Below are 15,585 nucleotides of genomic sequence, written 5' to 3'. Positions count from 1 at the left end.
TTTTTCAGTTTGTAAGAAGACTTCTGCCCTCTCGTTTCGCAAACATAATTGACTTGCATCTTCAAGCTGGACAAAATCTGGATTTTTTAAACAGAGATTGCAGTTGGGCGTTTACATTCATTATTCAACTGCCAGAAAAACGTCTGTAAGGGTTATTTTCAAGCGAAACCTAGCGGATGAGAGCCAATAAGCTCAAAACTCACAAAATTTGTTCAAACTTCATCAGCAACCTTTGACGATTTCAATTACTCATAAAGTTGCGTAGTTTTTCAACAGTGAAATGAGTCATCGAGCAGTAAACTTCCATTTTAATAAAAGCAGATATTTGACTGCAGAAATTAATGTAAAAACCTTTCCAATCACATTTCATCAAATCCAAGTGAACATAAATCACAAGCTTTTGTATTTTTGCAGGCAAACGAAGCGCTTATATGTTTTGTCGTTTCAGTTTACATCGTTTTTTTTTTCATTAGAGTAATGAAACATCAGCTCTGTTGAACAAATCTTTTGCTAGAGAACTGCATGTTTACGATCAGACGATTTCTGAGTTTATTGGTTTATTCAAATTTCCCCCTAAACAATGCTCAAATTGGGAACGCTCCTAATAATCCCAATTTGATCAAGAACTTTGTTGGCAATTTTTCTGGCTTCTCAGGGTTCAATATCGATTGAAAGCTCCATTTTTTGAGAACCTACTAATATTTAGTGCGTCTTCAATCTTCTGCTTTACTTTCTCTTAAATAATCGACATCGTTTTTTAATTCGCTCACGTCGTTTTCATCTCCTCTGTGAGATTGTTTGGCAATTTTCCAGCCACTTTTCCCAATATGGTCAAATAGTAGTTGGTTAAAACGCTCGCTAAACACAACAAGCCCCTCGCCTCGCTATCGACTGTTTGTTAATCCAAAAGTAATATTTTATGTGGCAAATGGTCCACAAATAAGCATTTATAGCCGATTATTTTGCAGGTGGTGAATATGTAAATACTTTCGATGAATATTCATTGCGAGAGATTCGGGGTTGTGTCTCTGAATTAAATAAGAAGATTTGTTCGAGCATGTAATCGCCTATTGTTTTCCAGAGAAATCTGCAACTTGACCTAATGGATGCTAAATTTCTAAATAATCTCCATGTTTTCCTTAAGCAGGACATAAAACGCTTGTTTCGCTTCCAGGTTGGGAAAATCAAAGCACATTAATAGAGCGTTTTGGGGTAACAAAGCAGTTAGCTCAAAGATACCAGAACAGTTTCTTCAAAATTTTGCAGCTTCTGGAAAATGAAATTTTCCGCTAATTACAACCAGAAACTCAAGAAATGTGACTCTACAGAATGTTTACTTGTTTGAGCAAAATATCCAGAAATTCACTAAGCTGCCATAATCCAGTTCTATAGACCGCTCGCTCGATAGGGATTGCTGAAAAGCTCCCTTGTGAGTAAAGAGATGGATTATTATGCACGAGGGTTTTATTTTAAACTCTCAAGTAAAACTAATTTCCTCAAAGGCTTTTGTCTCGTTAAAGGTTTCGCCTCAACAATGAAGGCTCATTCATGCTCTACTTGAAGTGTTTGCGAAACCATAATTAATTAAGCACCTGCTTCGATATTAATGCTCTTTAAACAACTGCGGTCGCTTTAGCACTTGAAAAAAGCTTTTTATCGATTAGCATCGCAAACCGCTCTAAAGAGAGATCAAATTTCATCATAATAGCGCTGCGCGCCCCAAAAATGCATCTGGAATATTGGATTTTACTTCATTAGCAAGCATTTTCATCGAAACAGATCCGCCTGCTTCTGGACGTGTTTTCTTGTTGCACAAGTGTTTTCTTGTTTAAGAACAATGTTCTTAAATGCCGCTGGTTAATGGGAAATTTAAGCAGATTTATAAAAGTGGAACAAGGCAGTTCTTCGTTGTGAAACCTTTAAGCCGTTAATTTCAAGAAGCCCAAAACCAATATAAAAGCGTTAATATTTAATAAACTAGCAAATAACCTTCGCATCTAATTAAACCAAAATATGTAACAATCTTCCAAAGCCACGTTGAGCAATCTTCGTTCTTCTAACAGCTGCGAAACTAATTTCCAATAACGCTTATAGTTGTTAAGTACATCCTGTTCATGTTGAAGCACTATTTAAAAGGGATTAATGGTGAAGTTCCATGAAACGGGGGCATTTAACAGGTGCATATATGAAAGGAAATTCTCCTGAGTTGGTTAAGCTTCAGAGTACAATATAATCAAAAATGGGGCTTTAGTTAGGAGGTTTCGGGTGGAACAACCGCTGTTTAGAAATGTTTCGAAATTAGGGCGTTTTGGACAAGTTTAATCACTCGACGATAAGAGCAAAAATATAAACAACTAAACACCGGCTTTTAATAATGTTATTCTGTTTCACACCAGTGAATTATAGGTCAAGCGAATCGAATGAAAATGCTGGTTGCATACGGCACTAAATCTTTCTAAAGCAGATAATACCGTTACAGATTGTGTTTTCATTGGCCACCCTACAGCGAATTTATTTTGTCCTTGACATATTAGCAGCCCTGAAAAAATAGCCGAAGAGTCTGCGGTGTTTTTTATTTCCCGGTTTATTTAAACAGGCGTCGCAACTAGCTGAGATATTCGATAGCCGTAGCTCAGCTAAGCTTGAGGCAAGGGTTGATTTAAGCCAATAGTGAACTTCAGATGAAACCTGGCTCGAAATAGTCGAAAAACGTTCAATTGATTATCTGGGGAAATTGGAAAACCCGGAAATGCCCCTTAAAGACCACCCAAGGGGCTTTCAAACGGCCACTTAGGCCCTAAATGTCCGGAAAGTAAAGCGAATTGGAATTAAAAATTGCATTTTTTAGTTAAGGGTCAGAAGGCAAAGTGCACCCTCGGGGGAAGAGGCAGGCAACGTTTGAACAGATAAGGGTGTTTCAAATAACCATAAAAACCCGTTGGAGATTAATTGCGTCTGAAATAATTTTGTGCAGCAGAAATGTGAATTTTGGCCAAGCCTAATGAAGAAAAATATGTGGAAGTTCGCTGCTTATTCAAGAGCAAGAAAGTTCACTGAATCATGGAAGAAAGCGTAATGAAGATTGATTTTTTCACTTTGAGGAGAGTGTGAAGGTTTGGAAAATCTGGGTCATTAGCATAACAAAGCCTCTCAGCCCCCGGTTCCATTAGCTTCAATTCCGCCAACATCAGCAGCATTAGAAATTATGAAAATTTCATCCAAAGTATCACATTTGTCATGTTTCAAGCACAACTTTGGCGGTTAAAAATGCAAACTTTTGCTAAAACAGGCCGACCTTTTCGTGCAACAAAACTCCAGCTTCTGCTTATAATTTATTGGCATCAATAATTTAAATGCCGTCACGTTCCGCCTGCATCACCTGAATTTCTCGAGAAATAATTTGCAACTTTAATGGCTAGTAAAGATGGTTATAACTTTCCGGCTAACGAATTCCTGCCCAGATAACTTAGCAAAATTTTGAGTGAAACTTTCAAGCTTTCCATCTTTGGGAAGCTATCGTTTGAACAATCGGTGATTTTCGAGTGTATTTGGTGCTGACGTTTCGCTAGCCCGCACGGTTGGCAGCTTCAGATTTCTGGTGGCAGCGCAAGCGACCAGACGAACCTCAAAATTAGAAAATCAAAATTGGTCAGTTTTGGGTTGGTCGTTATTATTAGTCAATGTGATTTCTGTTTCGAAGCGTTTGCTTCGCTAGTCGATAAAAAGCTTTTTTCAAGTGCTAAAGCAACCGCGGTTGCTTAAAAAAGCATTAATATTAAAGGAGGTGCTTGATTATTTATGATTCTGGAAATCACTCAGGTGGGGCGTAAATGAGCCTCCATTGTTGAGAAGAAATTTTTCACCAGACAAAATCATTTGAGGAAATTAGTTTAATTTGATTTTAAGATCAAATTCATATCGACGACTCCTTAACAACCCGAAAAATCACCACTTTTCTCCTCGTCGTTTGAAGAATCAATCGACTGTAGCTCGGGCTTATTTTCGCTCAAGAGATTGAGGTGAGTGAAAAATTATTTTTTTTTGTGTGTGTGTAAAGCAGAGTTTCACTCGATAAAGTGAAACGTGTGAAAATCATGCAGTATTTCGATAAAATCAGTGGCGGAACGTCAATAAAGCCGAGACCTCTATAGACACATCCATTGGGCAAAAGATTTACTGCAATGTTATCCGTCGCCTCGAAAAGCCTGCCTTGCCTTCTTCCAATAAATTTTCGTTTATGAGGTTACCTAGTTGGGTTATTCGCCACGTTATCGAAAAGGATATAAAAGGAGTTTTCAATGACGAGGAACGATATTCGTAGGCCTGCCCAAACTGCAAAAATATACGACGCAGATAAGAATTTGTCCCGCATTAACATTTTCTTAGTCATGGAGCGTATAAAAATCCACTTGGGAAATGCAAAGTGGTTTCTTAGAGGTTTTAAAGTGGATCATAGGTATTTGATTGCATATAAAACATGGAGGAAACTCCGACTCAGTTTCATCGATTAAAGAACTTTGTAGCCAAGAAAAAGCTCAAAGTAAATTTGATTTTCCAAGCTATTTAAAATATCGGTTTCACCCATTATCCGATGACATTTTTAAATTGAAACTCCCATTTCCAAGTGCCGGTGGAAATTGAAAATGGGCACAGTTACACCGTGAAATAGATGCATTTTTGCAATAGTTCGCATGACAAAACTGAATACATTAACATCGCTCCAATTGCAAAGCGCCCCGGCTCTATTTAAATGAAATTCCCATTATTTGGTAATTAAAATATCAGGCCGGAATACCTAGCGAGAAGAATTTTGGCAAACATTCTCCAATAATAAAATCTGCCTTTCAAAGGCATTATCCAACTAGAGCATGAAATGATAGGCATTCAGTCGCTGGCGCGGTTTCAGCTTCATAAATCTTTGAAAAATGTTTCCAAATGTTCTCACTCAGTGTTTTTTGTTAGAAGAAGGCTCGTAAAAGGCTTGATTCATAGAGGGAAGATATTTTAGATACAATCCAAAGCATTTTTTTCCTCAGCTTCCTTTCTTGGTGCCTCGGAATTGTGTGTTTGGTTGTGGCAAAGCCAAGCAAAACGTCCGAGAGAACCCAAAACGATTTTGTAAAACTTTGAATAAATTGTGTTTTATTTCAGGGTTGTTTCGGCCTCTAAAGACGAAAAGATTCGACTGCTTCAGTCACTTTAAAGGCGCCATCGCATCATAAATCACAGCCCGTATAAATATAAATTTAATGTATATATTTTGCTTTAAGAACCGTATTCCAGATACTTTCGAGGAAATATTGCTGATGTTGCCCGTTGTCATATTGCCGCTTTAATGAGGCCATAAAAAATGTGCTGCGACCATTAAATCGAAATATTTCAACTCAACCTGTTCCTGAAATGTCTGAAACGCCTCCAAAACTCAGCAATTTTTTTCCAATAACGCCATTAAGCGCAGCTTATAAAAAAATGCTGACTTTGAAACTCTTAGATAAACGTTCGAAAACTTTCCCATGGCTTGCTGGCCCCGTCTTAAACTACTTGATCGCAAAACAACTAGATATATTAAGTTTAACGGCCAAAGTTTTCTCTGTTTCGATGTGGAACTGTCTAGTGCCATAAAATAAGTTTCATTCGCCCATGTTGGTGCATCGCCTCGAATTAGCCAGTGGTTTTAGGGTTTTACATCAGAATTAATGGCTGTTTATTTAACAGTAAAATGAGTGTCGGTTTCAGGACAGAACGAGCGAAAAAACAGATAAAAGCTGGATAATTGAAAGTTTAATTCTCATTGCTGTACGGGACAGAAATGGTGAGGAAATCGATCAGTTGTTTTAGGAAACTTTTGTTAATCTGCAAAACTAACACTCAGTTTTGGATGAATAAGGAGGACAAAAACCCAGTCAAGTTTTTAAGTTTTGTGTTATTTATCTTCAGAACCAAATAAGAAGAAATACCTGATGAATGCCAAACAAGAGTGAGCGCAAAAATGTAGTTTTTCTTCCGTCCAAGCAGAGTTCTAAACAAATTTAGGCCGTTGCCAATCGCTTTCACTGCTAACAACTTCTGAAGACGCCAGTCGTGCGAGTTATCGAAACGTGAGGACTAAATTCGTATTGACGACAATCTGAAAACCCGAAAATTATTCAAACAGAAATTCACTGGTTACTTAATAATCAATTTTGCCCTTTGGGATTTGTACTATTTTTCACGCCTTCTATTTTCTCGGTTTTTCTCATCTTTGTAGGATTCAAAGAGTCAAAGCCTCAAAAGTTTTATCAAAAGTCGAGCTTTTGCGTCGTCAAAACGAAAAAAATAAATCGCCGCAGAAGTTTCATCGAAGAAGAAGCACAAGAATTATATTTTCTCGCATCCAATTCTGATTCTAACGAAACGTTATACGGTTGTGGTCTTTCGGCGTTAGAGGTCTGTTTGCAGCAAAAGCGACCAAACCTCTGAAGATGCCAACGATGCGTGCTAGCGAAACGTCTCGGCCAAATTCCACTTGACGACGGCCCAAAAATCGGAAAATACTCGATTGTTCAAAGGATACAAAGAATGAATTTTAAGCGAATTCGTCGTTAATTGGATACCTTTCTTCCTGGGAATTAAAAAATGTTGTTCATTGTCTTCTTTTTCCACCTAATTTTTTGCGGTTTTCTCAACTATTTTAGTATTCAAAGTGTTTCCGAAGTTTCATTTAAAAGTCGAGCTTTCGCAAGTCTTGAAAATGGAAAAAAATTGCGCAGAAAGTTTTATAGAAGAATTAGGCAAGGAAACAAATTTTTTTCCAGTTGGTCACAGTAATAAGGAACAATAATTTATCAAATAAATTTTGAAAATTGTTTATACCAGAATTCAGCTGTTAATTTCTGAAGACTTTTCGTGGGAAATTACTTGTATTTTCAGTTGTCCTTTGTCATTTTCCCAGTTCTGCGTTCATGTTGAGAACCCGAAAAGTCCTCAAGTGTCTTTAAAGGTTTCTCAAAAGCGGAGCAGTATTGATCTGAATTCTCCCAGATTTCAAGAAAAAATATAAACATGATTCAGATAAATTCGTATTTTTTACCGTTTGGCTCGAATCTCGATGGTCACTTTGAATTCCATTATCCTTCGAACTACTGTTCCATTCCCTCAAGCACCTTCGCCCCATTTTTGGGGTTTAAATTTCCTATTTTTGCCCTATTCAATTCTCAAGCGTTTTCCAAGTTTTATCAGAAACTACATTTATTAGTCTAAATAACGTCCACTTTAGACAATTCCAATTGCATAAAACGCAGTGGGACGACAAATCTTTCCTGATGCCTCTATTCTGGTGTTAAAACCTTTGCCAAATAGAGAATAAATTGAAACGCCAGCCTCGTTGGTGTGCGTTTATATGCATTTATGTGCGAAGATAAGCCATGGTCTAGGCTGGAATAGTGCTTGTGGAAACTGAAAAATGCAAACAAACAAACATGTTTGGAGTACGTTCGGTCTGCTCCTACTGCAAACATAAATACGTGTTATCATGCCAAACAATCCGGTTTTTTTGCGAAAAAAGCTGAACATTTTATTGTAGAAAAGCTCACACTAATTTAGGTAGCACTGAGCCGAGTGTTTGTCCGGAAAATTACTCCATGTGGCGGCATTTGACACATTTTTGTGCAGTCCTGCTGGGATTTCCATTAGGAGAACTTCACGCGAGCTTGGAAGCTCAGTAAATGCGTTATTTAGGTTTCACTTAGCTGGACGAAAAAAATCCACAGCCACAGCAATTACACGTGTTCCAGCACATGGCGAGTTTCACAGAATGCCGGCATTTGTATTCGAAACTCGGCCCAAATAATTGTTTCCCCACAATACGGCTCCAATATTTATTCGGAAGACAACATCACGACTTCCTCTCGTCTGATCATAATCTTTGCGGATAGAAATTGAGCCAGGAAATTGGCAGCGAAAATTTCCCGAGATAAAAGGATCGCTTCGAATAACGTGTTCGATTTCATTCCACAATCCAGTTGGGCGCAAATGTACAATAATTTCTTGGATTGGGATGAAATTACTTAGATAACGCAATGGATGTGAAAAACACCGCCTCTACAAAGGAAAATTTGATTCGATTATTTACTCAAATTGAGTGGCTGTTGATTTTTTCCATTATGAATTTTCTGTTGATATTCAATTCAGTTTAATCGTACATTTACATTGCAAACCAATAGCAAACGGACTCGGTTTGTTTGCCATCTCCGCGCCAAACTAATAGCCTTAGCAAGGCTATGTGATTACCAGTTGCGACATGAACATGAATAATGCAACAAGTAGCTATCTTGATGCTCAATTAATGTTCATCAGTTCGCCATTGACTATGGCAACATCAACGACAAATCACTCTTACAATTTGCAATATGCCGGCAGTTGATATTAGTTACCAGTGCGATGCAAAAGATTTATGGACTAGATAGAAGCTGGATGGAAAATGAACAGTGAAATTACTAAGAGGTTTAATTGCGATTGTTCAGCTGCGCTTTGAGGGTGATTTTCATTTAGCTCTCACCTCAAAAACTGGAAATTTTCCTGCAATGTATGGGGAAATGTTCAAGGGAACCCTGATGATGGACCAGAAACACCATTTTCCGGCTTTATCTGCTGGGTGGGATCTTTAAATTGCTTAATAAACTGGCTGAAGGTTGGAAACAATTTGCAGCTCCTAAATGGGATCTTTTATCTAATCTAAACGACTTTGTATCGTTTTGAGCAAATTTTTCCCTATTTTATTCAGTTAAATTGAAATTGATCACTGTTAATGTTTTGGGACTTTAAAGCTGTTTTTTGCTGGGATAGTTTTAAAGTATCAGTAACAGAGCAAATTTGAATTGCATTTCCAGTCGATTCATTTGCGAATATTATCAATAATCGTAAATCCCGAAACGTGATAAATTTACTGCTGACAAATTTACTGTTGATGGTTAATTGAGTTCAATATTTGCTCTAAAATGTGACAAACATTTTAAAGCTGAATGAATCAGCGCGATTTCAATTTTAAATTAAACATGCCCCATTATTAATCCGGGCAACCACTGGACTATTTCCAGTTTCGTTTGCTAGTCATTAATAAATCTATATTTTATTTTACAATATAACAACATTTTCTTTGTTGTTCGGGAAATTCCAGGAATTTACTAAATGGAAAGGTTCTCTTAAAGCACCGTTTGACAAAAAGCAAAGCCATCTGTAATATTGCCGATTTAATGTGTAAAAACGTGAAAACTTCGAAAAATCCTGTTAAACGGCAATAGAGTTTGAATCAAAGTCCCCAATTCCATTAAATTACCTTCAATGGATCGAAACCATATCGCAAGGAAGCCAATTCGTTGATTGCACATTAGGATAATGAACTTTCCATGGCTCGAAACTACAGACAGATCGTAAATTTGGCAAGCCAGAACAGCTTTTTTGCCTTTTTACGATTCCTCCATCTCGAAGACCTTCATTAAAATTTATTGATGAGAAAATAAATTAATATTGGGACTCGATGTTTTCTGTATTCGGGAAGCGGAGCCGATTCGAAATCATTAGCGGCAGACAGAAAAAAGACGGGAATTTAATGAAATGATGAGAGGGTGTCGGTGTCGGGTACTTTATTGAAGCACCTGGAAGCGAAATAAAATATAAAGCTTTCTTTGGCTAGTTTGGGATGGAAAAAGTGATTCAAGGGAATTTCAATAAAAAATGCCGTTGTCTTCTCTGACTCAATTTACGCAAAAATTCCCGGATCACTCCCAGGGTGCTTCTAAAACACTCGACAGACAGATAGAACAGCAAAGCCCTGTTTTCAGCTCAAGTATTCAACATTTTTCATCCTCCAACTGGAAATGTGATTAAATTGAGTGACTTACAAAGTTCGCCTGTTTTCCGAATCGGAGCCTTGAGGTAAATTGAATCGAAAACAGGAGTAATTAACTATTTATAGACAGTAAATTGAGGAGCAGTTGAAAATTGAAACGCGTGCATAGACGGAAATATGAAATGTTGGCCCATTTTTCCGCTTCGGGCTGATTCAACAAATTACATCCCCGATTCGCAATTAATTTTCTCCAGATATCTCCATGCCGGAAATTATTAACGAACGAACGAACGTTGAAACGGCCGACTCTTCGCAGAATAATTGAAAATAAATGGACGAAATCCCGTCTGGGATCATCAATTTTTCACCTGCCCAACTTATTGGCGCATATTTCATACAACGAACTGCAGTTTGCTTTGCGCCTCGATTCTTCACAGATAAATTATTTCACGTCCAACACACGGTCCAGATGGATTTCAGCAGTCATTCCATGAAATTATGAATTCAGTTACAAAAATGTTCAGTCATTAATCATCATAGGGCGACTGGCCAGCTGAAACTGACCCTGTGAAGCGCACTTTTACATTGAACACATTGCGAGGAAAATTTCATGTTCAGAACATGTTTAGTCTGGAGACTTCGATTATTAGAACTCAAACAGAGAGCGGTTCGTTAATACAATTATTTTCAAAAGAGTCTGTAAGTTAATAACTACCAAACGCTGGGGACTTTGGAGCCAACGTTTGTGAGAAGTTCTAATTGCTGGAATGAATGAATCAACATGAACTACTTATATTCTATTATTATTTGACGTTTTAAATCATTGCTTGAAGCTGGTAAAGAAGAATTTTTTCCACTACTGTCTAAAATCCCCGAAAATTGACCAGTTTGAAAATGATTTTCCTCAAGCTCTTGGACCTTAAAACTTTCTTTTAAATCAAATTCACAAATCTTCATTTTTCGAAAGTTCGCTTAAAATTGTCTTCACTTTTAATTTAACTGAATGAAAAACTTAACAAAATATCTTTCCAAACTCCTCAATAACTCTGCTATTGTCAAGCACAGGCTAAAGGAGTTTATCCTGTTATTTCGCACTGAACTGAACCAGCGGCGTTTAATTAAATTTCTTAAATGGCTCAATGTCTGCGACCGTTCCAATATTTTCAGCATCTTCTACTATCAGCTTTAGCCCAATGGGCAGAAGAAAATATGCGCCAGTCATTTTTTATCTGCGTTCTCATACATCAAAAGTTATGCCAGCCAATCACGCTATACTTCCATACCGATAAGAAGATAAGCGCCTAAGAACTACTTTATGTATCTGAAAAGGGGTTTATTGTCGGGCGATATCATTTTTGTGGGGAAATCGTCCTACAAATGCTGCCGGCATAATAAATATAGCTCCGATCAGAATTGCTTTTATTATATGTTTGGGTCGTGCCCACTTACAGGGATATTTCAAAGGAATAAATTTACATGCCAGATTTGCTGTAAGAATGTAAAAAATATATAATGGGCATTAGGAGAAGTGGAAAAGCATATAGAAGGGGATTCTCGCTTTATGTCACGTCTCTAAAGCTTCTAGAAGGTGTTTACACTTTTCTCCTTGAGGTGCTAATGCAAATGAAATCGGCAAAAAATCAGAACTAATAATGTCTTCCAGTAAATAGTTATGCAATGTAGAATTATAGTGGTGGATTCCATACAGCAACACCACATCCTATTGAACCAGAATAGTCAAATGGAATTATGCACATTTGCCTTGTTAGTTTAAATTCTGTAATTTTAGTGTCCCGATGCAGCTGCTTTTGCAAATGTTAACATTGGCATTAAGCGGATGTTCGCCCAATTGTAATTGCCGGGTTTATGTTTAAAAACAATAATTGAACAGGATGAGAAGAAGCTGATAAATGACTGGAAAACATAAACATATTCATATCCCAGTTTTTCTGTTTTCAACGCCTAAAACGCGCTAAGTCAGGGCAGATCTTGAAAAACGATGCCATTATTCATCATTGCTGTTTATTCACGAGTTGAGCAAGTTTGTGGGCCTTTTTTACTCCATTTGTAATAATTTAAAAGATATGCCTTTTCTGGCATTATCTAGAGCGTGCTTTTCACCCCATTCCGAACGAACATCGAAGACTTTTCATGCGAAATCTGCGAACAAATGTTTTTCGCCTTTGTGCGTTTTGATGTATGTTTATTGGGGCCAATTGTATCGGTGAATATATCTGGAAGTTATGATAGCAGTGCTAGTGGCTCTAGATTTAGATAATTGTGTGATGTATTGCTTGTTTCGTTTGGCTCAGAACAGAAAAATGGCCACAAAATACAGAAAAATTTAATAATCTTGTACAGGCAAAAGCAACTACAAAAATGTAAATATGAGCGCTGGAAATTCAATAGAATTTTACAAAACTGGCGAAAACTCTTTGAAGAAGGCATCTTTTATAAACTATCATTAATGTCGTCTACTGAAGGTGGAAGCGGTTTGATGAAGTTGAAAGTTCTACTGAAGGAATTAGCCAATAGTGCAATTGCAGGAGAACGTTCATTTTAAGCCCAACATTTACCAGCTCGAGAAAAATGGGAATTTGGTGCGATTTCTACCAAATTCGCGGAAGCGGAAGGTTAAGGTCTGTTTTATTGAAGGGTTAAGCTTGAAGTTGCCACTACGTCTGGATTGGAAGTTAGACATTTTTAGCGCCGAAGATGCAGATGCACGAAAACGCCCATTTTGAGCCCAACGTTTACCAAGTAGGCACAAATCAAGGTTCAATTTCGATCAACCTCTTAGAGCTTTTTTGCTCAAGTACCTTCTATAGACTCTAAAAGTGTGAAGTTGGTACTTTCTCTGGATTGAAAGTTAGGAATTTTTGAAGCCGATGGTGCAGCTGCATGAAAACCTTCATTTTGAGCCTAATGTTTACCAAGTCGGCAAAAATCAGAATTTATGGCGATTTCAATTAGTGTTTCACAGTTTTTAGGTTTAGATATTGGCGATATTCTGTGATATTTTCAACTGATTACTTCGGCTGGTTCAAAAGTTATGATTTTTTTAGTATTCAGTAAACAGTGCATGTTTTAGCAGTTGTTATCTTCAGGTAAAACCCAGCTGATGAGTCCTAATGGGCTCTAAATCAGTCCTGGGGGTGCGTGAGATCACCACATCTCAAAAGTCTATGTCGACTTATATTAATATAATTCTGTGTGCCACAAACAATCACCTTTGGGATTCCAAGAAAGTCTGTGAGCCCATTAAGTGCAAGCGTTCATCAACAATTGAGCGGCAAATAACGCGGTTCTTGGCCAACAGCTAGAAACTTTATTGATTGTTCCCAATCCTGAAACAGCCTGAAACCGCTCTCAACATGCCAGGTCCTTTCAATCTTCTGAAACTAATGCAAATTGGCACGTTCTAATCGAAACTCTGGCAAGTTTTTACGAAATTGAACCGAAAGTCCTCGATTATCTGGGTTTGCTTTATTTCGTTGTTTCCTAAGATTGTGGAACATGTTCTGACTAAATCCATCCTGCCTGCATTCGAGAAGAGGTTTAATCATCTGATGGATGATAACAGTGTGACGAACTGAGTGAATTTACTCAACGTCAGAAATGAAAAATGGCTCTTTTAATGTGCTGAATAAAATAGGAAGCCCCATAATTGTTCCATAACTATGCCAGACCTCGCCTTACTATCCCCTTTCTAGAGAGATTAAGTCCCTCAAGCTGGGGCCTGAGATGGTGTTGCCTTTATTAAATTCTAGCGCGTTTTATCTCAGAAATGTTATTGTTTGTCTAAATCTAGGTTGAGCGACGCTGATACGAATTGCATTTTTAGACGCATATAAATCGATGTATCGCTGCACCTAACAAAGGAAATATTTTGAGCATATTCTTCATTGAAGGCCTTTTGCGGCTTCCTGCCAGTTATTCAATCGCTGAAGTTTACTCGAGGATGTAATAAATATGCTTCTTTCACTCTCCATTAGCTCGACAAAGCTTCGATTATCCGCAATGTAACGAGTGTAGCTAAACGCAACTACATCGATCTTCCAGTAGATAGAAAATGGTTATTTATAAATCGGAAATTTGTAAAACTGTCGGTTTGGGCAATAACCAACACCCAACACAGAATAATAGCCCGGTGCAAATGAAGGCCATTATTCCTCATCTGGAAACCACGTTAATGCGGACCGCAATTGCGCTTAATAAATATGAGCATGCTGAAGCATATGGAAATGTTTGCCGAGATAGAACAAAGCTGATTCAGTAAGCTTATGCATAATACTTCACTAATCAAGTCGTATTTATGCAGTTTTCATTTTATGCAAACTAGCAAATTCCTCTTTAATTGAGCGCCTTCGGTTAGTTTGAATTAGTGGCGGAAGCATCGTTTGGCGCTTGACTGATCCACTCAGTGGACATTTTACATGTTGTATGTGCAAATTCAGTCAAACATGTTTTAAATTTGATTTTCCACATGAAATCACTTGGAAATTTTCAAGACAAAGTGGACCTTTTAAGCGGCCTTAAAGAAGGATTTTCCATCTTAATTGAAGGGACCTTAGAATTGAATTACGGCGACAAACGCAGTCTGGCTAAGCGAATTGGACAGTTTATTTGATGCGCGCTAGTTATGTTCCTCTGGCTTTCAGCCAAACCTCAGACGAATTAGGCTAATTGCTGCATACTTTAAAGCTAGCATTTCCCCAAAGATTTCCACTCTTCAGTTCGACACATTGGCACCGTATGGTGCAATTCCCATGAGCATCACGTATCGACTCAAAATGATATTAGCGCAAATCTGGGCATAAATCCTGCAAGTAAGGAGCATGTATCTACATATCCAGGCACAATGTTACAAGCATTGAATGCCAAGTGTTTACGTTCGAGTCAAATTCACACAGAAAGCTGATATACGATTTTCCATTAAGGGAAACTCTAACAAGAATATGTTAATTCTGCATGTTGGGCTGAAAACGGCCTATTGAGCTTCAAAAACTCGCCACACCAGGGCCAATTTTGAGCCTCTATTGATATTTAACCGCCGATATATTCGTTAATACTGGGTTTATGTATAAAGGTAAAAACTTTTCTGGCGGATTATCTTTTTCAAATGACGAATAACGTGCAGCTTTGGACGAAAATTGTAAATTCAGGCTTCAGGGTTCGGGTATATTGAATCAGTTTTAAGCCAGCTCATACAGCGCGCCTCCTGCAGCAGAGGGTGGGCTTTAAAAGCGCCCCAACTTTTTTTGCGTGGTGCCAAATGAGAACTGATACTCCAAGGTGCAATTTGCAGTATTTTCTGAGTAAAAAAGGGATACATAGTTGATAGCGCTCAGATCAGCAGATTTCGAGATGTGGGCACTTAAAACTTTTGGTTTGGTGTATTTTTTGGAAAAAACTGTGTTTTTATGGATGGTACAAGAGGGGCCAAGAATAGTTTAATGATCCAAAAAAAGTTCCTGAGCACAACAGTGAATCAACTTAACCAGCCGAAAAACAATTGGCTTTTGAGGAAAGTTCGGCAAAACAACGTCCATTAAAATCAACCAGTACCTATGAGATTGAATGTCTCGCACCGAATTTTTTAATTGCAAATATCTGGAAACCCGCTAATCTTAGAGAAACTAGCTTACCAAACTTTATTTTTGGAAAAAACTGTGTTTTTATGGATGGTACAAGAGGGGCCAAAATTAGTTTAATGATCCAAAAATAGTTTAATGATCCAAAAAAAGTTCCTGAGCACA

General features: G+C 37.7%; 1 protein-coding gene across 1 annotated transcript in view; it reads right to left on the bottom strand.

Moving 5' to 3' along the window:
* LOC125504598 overlaps nt 1-15,585 on the bottom strand; it is a gene marked incomplete at its 3' end in the record, with an annotated part of 39,797 nt that overhangs the window by 7,985 nt on the left and 16,227 nt on the right.

Source organism: Dendroctonus ponderosae, unplaced genomic scaffold (genome assembly GCF_020466585.1).
Source record: "Dendroctonus ponderosae isolate FM_Combo_2020 unplaced genomic scaffold, Dpon_F_20191213v2 Dpon_F_20191213_5, whole genome shotgun sequence".
Taxonomy (NCBI): Eukaryota; Metazoa; Arthropoda; class Insecta; order Coleoptera; family Curculionidae; genus Dendroctonus; species Dendroctonus ponderosae.
This window is presented reverse-complemented; position numbering and strand designations above follow the sequence as displayed.